The following is a 14,475-nucleotide window of genomic DNA, read 5'->3' as shown; positions in this document are numbered from 1 at the left end:
AGAAAGCAGGGGCCGATCAGGCAGGAGCTGACCCATAGGAGGCTTCTTCTCTTCTGAGGGGGGAGGCGAGAGAGGGACAGTGAAAAGACGTGCAAGCGCTAAGAATATCAGGAAGCCCGGCAGCAACAGACCTCTTACATTTCTGTTGCTCTAGTTTATTTATGTCATTAAGTGCAGCTGTCAAAAGATTAACATTTTTTGAAAAAGTTAAATTGAGTGAGATTTTAATGAAACGTAATAAGTTAATTTGAATGTGTTTAAATTTGCAAAAAGATGAGAAGTTGACTTTGTATATATTTTCATCACCAGAATTGTATTTCTCCTTCATACACACACATCTACAGACACACACACATTCTTGTACCTATATCTTAGAGAGGACCCTCATCGACATGATGCCTTCCTAGCCCCTCACCCTAACCTTAACCATGCAAACTAAATGCCTCACCCTAACCCTGACCATTACTCCAACCTAAACCTAATTCTAATCATAAAACCAAGTCTTAACCCGCAAACACTGAAACATTAAAAAAGTGAGTGACGGTCAAAATGTCCTCTGTTAGGCCTATACTTAAAATGGTCCTCACAAAGTCATAAGTACAAGAACTGACATATGCAAAGTAAATTTAATTGCATGGTGACATCCGCTAAAAGACAAAGTTTTAATAATTATTTTTGATTTACGATAAAATGTGTGAAAGTTCATAGTCTCTTGAATGGAGATGTCAGTGGAAAGTTTACAACCATCACTGACAAACAGGAAGGTGATGTGTGTGTGTGTATGTGCGCGCGTGTGTGTGTGTGTGTGTGTATGTGTGTGTGTGTGTGTGTGTGTGTGTGTGTGTATGTGTGTGTGTGTGCTGCATCCCCACTGCTAGTACAGAGCACGATGAGGTCACAGCTCAGTAACGACAGCAGGAGTGAGGCAGCTATAACTCAGCGACTTGTCTTTCTTTTCCATCCTCATGTCACCAGCTCTCCTCTCCTCTCCTCCTCTGTGCCTCCTCCTGGTCTCAACTTAACTTTTATTTTTCTCTTCCCTCCTGTATGCTCGGATGGGGGCTGAGGAGTCCGAAGATCTGCCGTGTGGGTAAGGAGCCGGCAGAGGACACTTCAGAAACTTATTTTGATGATTGTTGAGGAAATATGAGTATTTTTCTCAGGGTTGTTTGTTTTGGTGGACGTGCTCTCCGACACTGAGTGTGGCCTGGATTGTAAACGTGAAGAGATGGAGAAGTACAGTGGCTCAGTGCAGATACATGAGGATGAATTATTCAGACACTGAAGTTTTTGTGAATCACGTGATGAGGGCTGTTGAACAGGGTAAAGTATGACAGTCTTTACATTTCGTCCTCGAGCGTGTGTGTGTGTGTGTGTGTTTCTGTGTGTTTCTGTGTGGGTGTGTGTGCGTGTGTTTGTGTATGTGTGTGTGTGTGTGTGTGTGTGTGTCTTCTTCTGTGCTCTCCATCTGCATAGTTTATCATAAGAGTAAAGCCTCTAAGAGCCTGGACTGTCCTCATAAAGTCAGGCTGGGGTGATTTAGAGGGTTTCCGTATGTCATGCAGTTTATGCAGAAGGATTCTTTGGCTGAGTTACTCTTAACGATAACTAACTGAGTAACTGCTCTAACACTTCAGGTTAGTCAACACCACACAGTCAGAAGTAGTGCTGAGATATTGAGCTTTCCGTTTTCTGAATAAATTAACTTCCACATTTACAGTTTCTGTTTAAATTGCTGTTGCTAAAATGAGATATGATATTCATATTTTACAGTGAACACGGTGTCTGTAGCCTCTTATTAACAGTAAACATTAAAACCTATTGAGATAATATCCTCAGAATGAATAGTAATCATTGTTGCCGCTTAAATAAACTGCAGTTATTTCAACAAGTGCATTTTCTCCACTTTTACCTCACTGGATTTATGACTGGGGTTCCAAAATCATCTGATGTCTCTGATTATTCATGCAGCAGCAAATCGGAATTATTTGAAAGATGCTGCATAGTTATAACGTGATATTAATTTCATAACTTGACATAACAACCATTTATGATAGTTCCATTGGGACATAACAATTACAAACCAACAGCAAAGCTTCTTTACAGTTTGATTGATTATATGAATGTTTGAAATAAATTATATTTAGAGTTTTAGACCATTTTAGAACCAATAAAGTCTTTGAATTATGGCAATTTACATTGTTAACATGACCAACTGTGAAATCTTATATCATCTTTTGTGTGTTTGATAACAAATAATTATCATTATTACATAATTTTATGTTTGTCAGAAGAGTTGCGGACAGTGCACAGCGAGGCTCCCGCAGCAACCTGTGGACGACACCCGGTTGTACTCTCACCTTTTGAGTAGTTCTTTCTCGGACTGTCCGACCTGAGAATGGTGAATTCAGGCTCAATCTCAGGTTCGTCAGCCCATGAAACACTAACTCACCTCAGCACTGATAACAAAAGATCAAAACCTGCCTGGACAGAGGTGGAATATGTTTAATATTTCAGATTATCGGCTGATCACAAGCTGTTTAATCAAATGTGTAAATGCTGAATATTTTATCTCGTGGCTGAAACTGACTTGACTAAATTCCTGGTTCTTCTCTAATATATTGAATCAAGTTGCATAGAGAGAATTAGAGATACAGGGGAACAGTGTTCTCTAACTATTCACCAGTAGAGGGAGTAACGTGCACACTAACCAGAGAGCTGCCTCTGAAATTAAATTAACTCATTTGGATTTTAATATCCGAACTAAGTCACTAGAGTCATCTATTCTTCGAAAATGTTTTAATGTCTTGAATATTAAAATAAATATATTGTGAGTAGCGTCAAATGTTTCTTCTACGCTGTGCGACAGAAACATGCCACAGTTAAAATATGATGGAATTTTAAAACACGGAGACAAAATATCATTGTTGTCGGAGATGGACTCAACCCGCAGTAAGATTGTTGTTCGGTGAATGTCATATTTGTTCATCGGTTCTGTTTGTGTTTATTTAACAGCTCACTCATATGTGAATAAATGTGAACTGTTACTTAGAATTTCCACATTTTTGCCATGTACATCATTTCTGGTAGATATTTTAAACTCAGAGCCCAATTTCCTAAAAAAGACACAAAATGTAAAACCAGACTTTTGAATCTAATGCATTATTTTTGCCAGTTTGTAATAAATTATGAATTTACTGAATCATCTTGAATTTTGAAACAGACCTCAGCAAATAGGGACACATGACAATATAATATATGTGTAACCAAGATAAAATAAAATAAAATAAAAAACATTTGTACATTTGGAAACTCTTAGGTCATTATCTTTTAGTTTAGTTTAGTACATCATGTTTTTTTTAAGATGGTCCAATAAAAAAAAACTGCTCACAGATGCTTCACAGCATTTTGCTGCATCTTTAATCACGTGCACATCGCCCTTCAGTTTCCTTTCATTCTCCAAAAAGAAACTTGTTTGCTCGAAGCATCTCAGGCAAGAAGATTCATCATTTGTTAAATCACATCTTTTTTTGTCTCCAATTCTCCAAATTGTTCAATAAATCATTATTTAAGGGAAAAATAATCCTTTTGTTTTTTACGAGGGAACCAAAGTGTTTGAGTGACATTCAGCTCTGAGAAAGACATTTTATGTGAATTTTGCTTTTTAAAAGGCATTTCTGGTGAATTCTCTATTTTCTCTGTTTGTGTTGTGGTTTGAACAGAGGCACACACACATCATCTTTTTACAAGCTGACCTCTCATTGCGATTAATATGCAAATCAATCTGAAAATCCCAGGTATAATATGAGGAGCTAAATGAAACACAAACAGATCGGTCCAAACTCGTTTTAAATTTAGTGAGATAGCTCGGAGCTTTTTATTTTCCATCAATTATCCCAACAAGTAAAATTAATTAAAACTAAATACACTCAAGACATTTTCTTATTTTCTTTGTCTCTTTTTGTGCAACACAGCTTCTGAAATGATTTTTCTTTAAATATTGGATCATACATAAGACATGTGTTGCTTGCAGAGAGGGTATAAACGTTGACGTGTTCTTAAAAGCACCGTGGAGCTGTTGCACTTGTACGACACACGTTTGATTATCAGCTATAAATGTGCTTTAGTGGTTTTATTGGCCCATACTGGTTTGCAGGTATTGTTTTAGCTTAATGGTCTGTATGTTGGCGACTCCCTTCCACAAAGTGTGATTGACTCCTTTGAGGACACGGCAGGTGCTCGTTATCACACCCCTGACAATATTTAAAGGACAATGGAGTGTTGCAGTATTTGTTGTTTCTCATGTTATTTCATCTGCTTTGCAGTAATTGTATCAGGAAAACTTGGTTACAGTTAAATTTATTGACGTCAGTCTAGTGTTGCCATGAAAACAGATTTGACAAACAGCCTTTAGGAGGTAAATGGCCCTGTAGAAAAAGGGACCAGAGGAGTGTGTGACCCCGATGACCTTGCTTTCATTGGGGTCAGAGGTCAGATTTGGATGCAGCTCTCTGTGGAGAGATTATAGCAGGTCACCAAGGTAACATAATGGCCCGGCAGGATGACCAGGGTCACATGGTGAGCACTCACTTTGATATTTATTACAATACGACTTTAATCTCACAGCCAAAAAAAGGGCCATGTTTGTTTTTGTCATGTTGTCATGTTTATTTCAATCTATAATAAATGATTACACAAACATAATACTCACAATTTTCTGAATTACCATAATGATGTGTGTGGGTTATTTTTGTGTGTTTTTTTGTTGGCGCGCCCAGCTTTGACCTTTGTTGCCCCATCAGTTTCTTGCTTTTTTTTTGTTTGTGTGTTTGTTTATTTGTTTGTGAGTCAGTCCGCCGGGTTTAAGGGTTTGAGCCACGTTGCCTGGGGTCACTTTGATGGGAATGAAGGAGTTGAATGAAAATGTGTGCGTGTGTTTGTGAGTTTGTGTGTGTGTGTGTGTGTGTGTGTGTGTGTGTGTGTGTGTGTGTGTGTGTGTGTGTGTGTGTGTGTGAGGGTGAGACGAGGTGCTGGCATACAGCTGCGTCTGAGGCTGATCGGGCGAACTCAGGTCAGCTCATGTCAAGTAAGAAAAAGCAAAGATCATTGAATTTACTGTAGACATGTGAAGACTCACATTTCATCATGTTCCTGGTTTAAAAGTGAAACTGATTTTCAGCCTCATAATAAAACTCTCGTGTTTTGGAGATGTCATATAACATTTTAGCACTTTTGTATTTAAAACTGTACATTTTTTTATGGCTGACTTTCTACCTTCCAGGCACTGTGGCTTTTTCCACAGTATGAAAGTCAATACTTGACACAAATTAAATGAGATGGTTTCCCGATCACAGTCAATATTTAATCATATTTATTTTTTATGTCAATGTTATGTTACTTGATTTCTTTATGATGGACTGGTCTGAGAATCCTCAGTCTTTATACGTCAGATATGAATCTGAGCAGCAACGACTTTAATGCAAAAGGCAACAATTTAATTTGTTTCATTTCCATATTTGGCCTTTCTCATTTAGACTTTTTGGCAGGAGACAAACAGGTCAACGCTGCAGAATCAATGTACGACCAAAGCAATTAAATGCAAGGATTTCTCTCTCTCTGTTCTCATCCATTATGTGATAATGATAACCAAAACACACATAGTTTATTATGACATATTATCTGTGTCAAGCTATTTTCAAGCTATTAATTGTGCTGTTGTTTAATTCAAATATGCTTCAAAAAATTACTCACAAAAATATAAAGATCATGGGATTTGTTGCAAACGGGCTAAAACAATACACATTACCAGTATCTTTTTTAATATGCATATAAAATTACAAACTTTTGGGAGTCAGTGTAGCAGCAAGCGCAACACAGATAAATGACCAATGGGTAAACCTACATGATGGCCGTCTCCTACTTGACCAATCACTGTTTATGTGAGGAAGTGACAGAGCATCATCCATCTTCTCTCTGTGTGTGTGTGTGTAAGTGTGTGTGTGTGTTTGTGTGTGTGTGCGTGTGTGTGCTTGCGTGTGTGTGTGCGTTAGAGGGTTGAAAGGTGTGGTGTGAGCTGAGGTCAGTTATAGCTCCAGCCCTGAGGAGAGTGCCACGGCGGCCTTGGGGCAGTGTGTGTGTGTGTCTGTGTGTGTGTGTGTCTGTGTGTGTGTGTGTGTGTGTGTGTGTGTCTATGTGTGTGTGTGTGTGTGTCTGTGTGTATGTGTGTGTGGGGGGTGCAGTGGTTCACTTCCCCTTTCCCTGCCTCACGGCTTCCTGTGAGCGCTATAACCGTTAACCACACCCTCCTCCCCCGGCCTACACCCCCCTCGTACCACCACCACACACCAAGCCCCAGAAAGCGCTCGCACACCAGCTCTCCTCTCTTTCTCCGTTGCTCCGTGGCCTATGAACACACACATGCACACACTCTAACAATAGTCCTCTTCCCTCATTCTTAGTCACACATCTCCCTTCTTCTCTTCTCTTTCTGCCCTGACAACCATCGCTCTTTCTTTCTCTCTGCTCCTCGTTGCCGTCCTACTAAATATAAAGGTAAGTCAACACACATGTCCGTAGGCATGTTCGTGCTACAGGTACTCGTGACAGGTTGGCAGCATTTCCCATTGAAGGAGATATTCAGGATCAAATCGAAGCTTCGTGAAACTTGAGTCCCCATTTCCAGAAGTCAAGCAAGAGATGGAATAATTAAGAGCAAAAAGAACGGAAACAAAACACACAAAATGGCAAGAACAGCCGCGCTCTGATCTGATCACTGTCTCACAAACACCATATATCACACCTAACAATAACCAGCATCCCCACCAAACTCCCATCAGGCATTGTGCTGCGGAAGAGGAGATTTCTGAACGAGATCTTCTGTGTCTGTGTGTATCCGAGTGGGCGTACATAAGCCTGTGGTCTGTGGAGGGACAGCAGAGATGTGTTGAAGAGTGTGTGCGCGTGTGAGTGTGTGTGCGCGTGTGAGTGTGTGTGCGTGTGTGCGTGTGTGTGTGTGTGGAGGGGGGGGTGAGGCCTATTCCTCTGAAGGGAGTGCTGTTTCTGTAGGGGAGAGGAGGAGCGGGGTGGAGTGCACGGAGTAAGTGAGTGTGTGTGTGTGGGGGAGTGAGTGTGGGGGCAGCTAGGCCATCTGGACTGCGAGAAGGCTGAAGAAAGGGAGAGTGTGGTGGTGGTGTGAGAGAGAGAGAGAGACAGAGAAGGAGAGAGAGAGAGAGAGAAAGCAAGAAGGAGGGTGCAGGGGGATGAGAAGAGAGCGAAGGAGAGAGGGAGGCAGAGCTGGAAACTGAGGGTGTGGGGGAGAGAGTTACAGGCAAGAGCAACACAGGGAGGGATGTTGCTCGCGGTCATTACACTACATATTTCCACTGTTATACTCAACATCCTGCGATATGTATTGATTTCACTTGACAGAGACACAATAGGTGTGCGAACGTGCACATGCAAGCGTTGGCTGAGAAAAAGACGTTTGTGTTTGCAAGGCGTTCACACCCGTCCACTCAGCTTTCTCTTTATGAAGATGCCTTTTGCTAAAAATATATATTCCACACACATAATATTATCCCGCGGCTGAATCCCACAGCTTGTACTGTGTCTCCGAGCGGTGACATTCACATTCGGAATCACAGACAGGGAGTATTACTGAGTCAGATCTGACCACAGACTGTGACGGTCGTTATTTATAACAGACAGGACAGGACAGTGTAGGTTATAGGGGCAGACTTTCCTGAAGTTGTTGGAACATGTGCTGTGTACATGGGATACTGGTGTTTATCACTCAAACTTTTTTATAGCACCTGTCATATAGGTTAGTGCAGTTTTAAATGTTTCACGATTGACTGACAGAACAAATAAAAATGCTGACAATGAGATGACGTAAAATTTATTTAAAAAGTGTTACTAGCATTATTTTTTTAAGTACAACAATCAGAAGAAAATATAGGGTAAAAACACAAAGGATTCTGGTAATGTTATAAAATAATGTCTATAAAATGTTCTTAGAAGCCACTCTAAAAGATTTGAAGGTTGTGCCTTGTGTTGTTAGTATTCTCGTGGTTTGGAGCATTGAAGCTGAAAGCTGCCTCACAAGTCCTGCACTTTGTAACAGAGGACCTGAGGAGCCGTACTACTTCATACACTTTGAGCATATGTGACATTTTGGTGTACGACCATGTAAAGACATTATCCGTACAATATATTTTGATATCTAAGTCAATAAACGGACTAATTAAGGTGTGATGCATCCAGTGATCGTCTGTCACGTTGTACGTTGATCCAGATCACAAATGTGCTGTTTAGACGTTTCACTCTTCAAACAAAGTTTATTTTTGTGGTGTGTCTCTAGATTTCTGTCGATAACAGACACAATGGCCCTTTTTTCACAGCAGACATTTTGGCTGCCATCATTGTGGTTAAAGCAGAAACAGAAGTAACCAATGAACCATAAATGGCACTCATAGAGCGCATACATCTGCCGAGGCCCAACAGTTCCCTAAAATCCAACCAAATTGCACACACCAAAAAATATCACTCTTTTTTATCCAGATCCATGGATTTTTCTCTGACAAATCGATGAAATGTGAAAGAGAAAATTAAGAAAAAGTATTTCCCTGGACCCGCCCCCCGATCCAGATCCACCCCAAAATTAGTATTTTTTTTGAATTCCTGCAAACAAACAAACAAATATACAAACAAACGATGAAGTAATTAACAAAGACTCAGCATGCAGCGCAACACCAGGACGCTGACACTAAAGCAACTGAATGGAATCCAGTCATTATGAATTACATTTTTTATTACATGACGTTTACCTAGTGTGACATTTGAATGTGTTTCAGGGGAAAGGGGCCTATGGACATGGATCCTATCAACACCTTTATTCCTCCCATTATTTGTGCAACATGTTAAGTTTTTCTGTTCTGGAATGGCCCCATATTTGCTGTGTAGTCTTTGTACCCCAGGCAAATAAACAATGGATTAATCCCACAGATAATTTAGTCTCTCTTGGGCTTTAGCATTCCCAAACAAGTGAGCGGTTAACCTGACACAAACATGGAGACACTGCGTGCCTGGAGCTTTGGGCTGGGGAGCTGTTTACGGTGCCCTGGGGCGGCTCCTCGGCTGTGCCGGGTTTGTAATCCAGCATTAACTGTGAACAATGCCAGTTGGCGCTTGATAAATGACAACTAAAGTTCTAATTACTCGCCACATGTTATGATGCATTGTGGGATAATTTGAGCCTCACTAGACAAAACTATAAAAATGGCAGACACTCTAACAGTAAATGATTTGTCTTTAAATCCTGTTTGGTGTAAAGTGCTCTCAGTGGAAAACGACATTAAGTGTTCTCCAGATGTGATGTGATCCTCGATGACATCATTCAGTTATCAGTAGGGAGATAAACACACACCAGACAGATGAAGGGGACGTGAATATGATGGTTTGCAGTGATGGATGTGAGAAGTGGAGACCGACCCCCTGTACTGTCCTTGGATGGTCTCCTGACCCCCTGGCCCTTCTCATCCTCACCCTCACTCCACCTCCTCACCCTCCTCATCACGTCCCCATCCCCCGTCTCTCGGCCACGTCAATATCACCTCGTTCCACTCCCAACCTCCCCACAGACCTCCCCCGTTATCTCCCACCACCCCCCCCGTCCTGAGCTCCTGGGGCCCTCCTGACTGAGGGGTCAGCAGGGGTCGGAAAGTCTTGTGCACTCACGCTCTTCCCTCTCCTCTCCTGACCCTGTCCCTGCTGCATCACATCTCTCGTTCCCTTCTCGGTGTCCTGAGCTCAAACATTCATTTTTTTCTGTCTCATTGACCCACTTTCTCTCCCCCCCCCCCCCCCCCTCTCTCTCTCTCTCTCTCTCTCTCTCGCTCTCTCTCTCTCTCTCTCTCTTCCTCTTGCAGTTTCTCCACTCCTTCACTAGCTCAAGCTGTGGTGTATTGATCTCTCTCTCTCTCTCTCGCTCTCTCTCTCTCTCTCTCTCTCGCTCTCTCTCTCTCTCTCTCTCTCTCGCTCTTTCTCTCTCTGTCTGTCTATTCCTTTTGCTCCCCAGTGTACTGTAATGTTCAAACCCTTTTGATCGGTGTGTTGTGCCTGTCTATCCACTGCTTCCCTAAATGTCTCCATTTACTGTAAGCTCTATCATCACGTTGCGCTCAATTTTCTCTCTATCTCATTGTCCGACACACACACACAGACACACACAGCCACACACACACACGCGCACACACACACACACACACACAATCTGTCAGGTTGACGTTCATTCCTCAGATGTAAAACAAAGTTGGACTGTAGTCTGACTTGCAGCTCACAATTTAACACATTTGTCTGCTCTGCTCGATACTATATTAGTTTCTGTGTGTGTGTGTGTGTGACTGTGTGTTTGTGTGTGTGTTTTCTTACACATGGCAAGACATGTTACCTGTAAGTTGAATGTGGGGCTTGTTTTTCAGCTGAAACCCTTGGATACTCCAGGGGATTTACATGCAACATGCTGTAACCCCCCCCCCCCACTGACTCACACACACACATACTTCCAGAGAAAACACAAGCACAGCCAACAGGAGGAGGGGCTGGACTTTACCCCCACATGGCTGAAGGGAGAGGAGATGAGGTAAAGAAGAAAAAAAAATTAGAAACCAAATTAGAGGAACTGGTCAGGCGAGGAGGAGAGGCAGAGGGGAGTTGGAGGGGAAGGAGGGGAGGAGATGGGTTGAAGGAAAGGAGGGCTAGGACAAACAGAGTCAGCGACCTGAGCTGAGGAGGGAGTGTCTGAGAACCTACCCAGCATGCATCAACAAGGAGGCTGCTGAGAGGACAGAAAGGCCAGTTAAAACACAGTGAAAGCACCACGTCGAACGAGGTGTGTTGGGGAGAGTGGTCTTTGTCAGGCCGTCAGCCTCTGACCCTCCCCTTGTATGTGTGGGAGTGGGTCTATTCCTACATCATTGCCCCAAATGATCCAAACAAAAGCCTTATCACACCCCCCACACGCACCATAAACCCCCTGACATATGTCATCATCACCCCCACACACCTCAGTGAGAAACCAAGGTTTAATCAACACAACCTGACAGCAGGACAGGATATTTGGGGAAACGGGGCTTTCAAACAAAAAGGATCTCTTTCCACTCAAGTGTTTAGGCCCTGTGTCTCCGCCCATACTAACACGCCTGAAAAAGCACACAGGCCACGCGTGTGCCGGTGTGCACAGGAAATGCTCCGTATCATTGTAAAATACAGAATTTAACTGCCGAGCATCTGTTAGCAAAGATAATAGGGTAATTTATTATCCATGTTGCGTTGTACAGTGGTAGATCAGACCAGAGGCGCTTGTTTCTGAGCTGAAGGGGGTCATGTGATAGCAGCCCGCCGGATCAGCGAAGCCCCCTTTAGGACCGAAAAGACCCAATCAGCAAGCGGAAGTAAGGGTCATTGTTTCCAAACATCTGTGTTTGCTCCCGTCCAGACTAAATCAATCCCCGGAGATTACAAACTAAAACCAGCAGCGTTTCCAAACTTCTAAATTCTAGCGGCAGAGTAGAGCAGACGCCAGGAGCTTCAATAGCAGAGTTGATCACTCACGTAAATCACCGCGGCCCAGTCTCCCCACTATACTTCTGAAACCACCTCCTGACTCTCCCCCATGGAGAGTGTTAAAACTCTGAGAGGTCGGAAAGTCAGCAGGGAGGGTCTGGGGGGAAAAGCTCCGATCCCGTTGAATCATCGTGATGACTCGGCCTCTTCCCGATTGTCTTTGTCACTGCGGTATCTAACCGTCACACTCGGATACATGAAGAACGCTCACACCACGCTGGTATAATGAGTAACGAACCCCCCCCCCCCCCCCCCCCCCCGTACAACACAACCCACCCTTGGTAGTAAAGACAGTCAAATTGGGATAGCTACACATTACATCCTCCTCCAGCTGTGACCTTCCGCCCCCATCCTCTTCTGACTCTATCCCATTCTCCCTCTCTCATCCTTTTCCTTCCCTTTCTGTCTCCCTGTCTTCTGTTGCCTCATCCCTTTCTCTTGTTGCTGTAAGTAAGCAGCTTAAACACCTACAGGGTGTGACATCGGGGCCCACACGCGCCTCCGATAGCAGCCAGTGCGGGCGGGAGAAGGCAGCGCTGAAAAGGAGAGCGTCTCATCCGTCTATTCTCTCCTCCGTGCTCTGGCTGGCATCGACGGCGCAAGTGTGGTTAAGGCAAAGCCAAGGCTGTCCCCTCACATTAGCCGGGACTGAGCCAGACAAGCCGTCACCCCCCCACCACCCCTCCACCCCGCGCAAGACTGTCCTCCACTGCTCATCTCAACAACCCCCCCCCCCCCCCATTCCATCGCTCTCTCATCCTCTTTTCTCCTCTCCTCCACTCGGCTCAGCTCTGCCATGGGCACCGGTCCCCAATCTCCAAGGTGATTATGACAAAAACGAACGACCCCCAAGAGACGGGGCCAGCAGAGATAAGAGAGAGAGAGAGAAGAGGATGGCAGAGGGAGAGAACGAGGAGGAGGAGGAAAGGATTGGAGATGGATGATGTAACAGGGAATTTTGGCTCTGCCTCATGATTTGGGTTGAGAGAACCAGCAGTTCATACCAGCCTATATCTATCTATATCTATATCTCCATCATTCTCATTTTTTTTTTGTACTCTAAGAAGGACAGTCGGTAGGTAGCAGTGCAAATATACAGTATCTGTACTGGAGAACATATTTATAGTAAAATATTTAAGATCTTATTTTGGGATTTTCCATTTTTATGCTACTTTTCTCACACAACACTGTTTTCAGATTAAGATTTGACATCAAAATACAAATACAAATTTTGTCCTACAACATGATGCTGTGTTATGCTATAGCTAATAAAATATGAAATATATATAAATATGTTCATCCTCAGCCAAATGCAATATGAAAGTATATTACAGTTTTTCTCCATTGCTTTGGATCATTTCACGAAACAGAAATGACATTCTCAGAGCTCTAAGTGCAAATGGCAAAATAGCCCATATGGTTCAGCACAACTACATAGATCACCTTCAAAAGGTCATATCTAACCCAAAACAGTTAACTCAAGTTTCAAAACCAAATCATTTTCTCATATAAATAGTCAGTGCCCCCAAAATGAAAATTTCCTTCTCGATTGCTGTGGCTCATCTCTCAAAATAACATAGATGGTTCAGCAAAACTCCATAGCACACCTGCAAAAGGTCACATCTCTCCCAAAACAGCCAAGTCATCAGTCAAAACTAAATCCTTTTCTCATTCAAATAGTCAGTGCCCCCAAAATGAAAAGTCCCTTTGGCATTGTTTAAACACTACAGGTCAAAATGTTTAGATGTTTAGTCAGTATGGCAGTGGACCATAGAAATATCCCTCATGTGCACATTTCAATCTTGGCTCAGTCCTTGAATGGTCACTGAATGGTTACAGTAGATGTTTTCCTTCCAGAATATTATGTGTATCAAACAGAAAAAAGATTAATTCAAGGTTTCACATAAAATATGTTTATTGAACTCATACTGTAATGGAAATTGTTACAGTAATTGCCATACATCGTGCTTACAGTAACAGAAAATGTGTACAGCACAATATACTGTCAAACAATAAGCACATCAAAACTAAAATTTGGCATAGTGAGATATGACCTTTTGAAGGTGATCTATGTAGTTGTGCTGAACCATATGGGCTATTTTGCCAATTGCACTTCGAGCTCTGAGAATGTCATTTCTGTTTCGTGAAATGAGCCAAAGCAATAGAGAAAAACTGTAAACTTACTGTGTGACTGGTGATCAGATGTGTGAAACTCAACCTTCATTACTAAAGTTCTAGTTGCACCTGAAAATTAAGCCAATGATCCAAGATATCCTTATTACAGTATATACCATGATGTTTTTCATGGTATTATGTGCCTGTACGATTTTGACAGTAGAGTGAACTATTGTGCAGGTGATGATGTAAACAATGAAATTATGCCAACATGTTCTGCAGAGAACAACCACTTGACTGAGAAGCGACAGTCAGTTTTCACCAGCAATATATATTCAATTGGTAATTGGGCTAACTGAAGGCAATTGTACCTAACCGTTTGCAAAGGTGTTCTAAATCATTTGAAATTTGTGCAAGCTGTTGGAAATTGTACTTGTCATTGCAAGGATGTGCTAATACAATTGCAATTTGATTAAAGGAATGAGATATTCCAATCTGTTGTGAACAAGTGCCCAGTGGTTTGGAGGTTTGCACGTGTTGTTTTGAGAATGTCATTTCTGTTTCGTGAAATGAGCCAAAGCAATGGAGAAAAACTGTAAAACAGATCAAATAACAATGAAACACCTTCTGACTAGTTCAAATACTTTATCAAGAACTTGCTTTGAGTGCTAGTAACTAGTAATTCTGGACTTTTATTTTGATAAAAATAAATGCAGGATAGATAGATGGATGGATGGA

This window comes from Pleuronectes platessa, chromosome 6 (genome assembly GCF_947347685.1).
Source record: "Pleuronectes platessa chromosome 6, fPlePla1.1, whole genome shotgun sequence".
NCBI lineage: Eukaryota > Metazoa > Chordata > Actinopteri > Pleuronectiformes > Pleuronectidae > Pleuronectes > Pleuronectes platessa.
Note: the sequence above shows the minus strand (reverse complement) of the source record.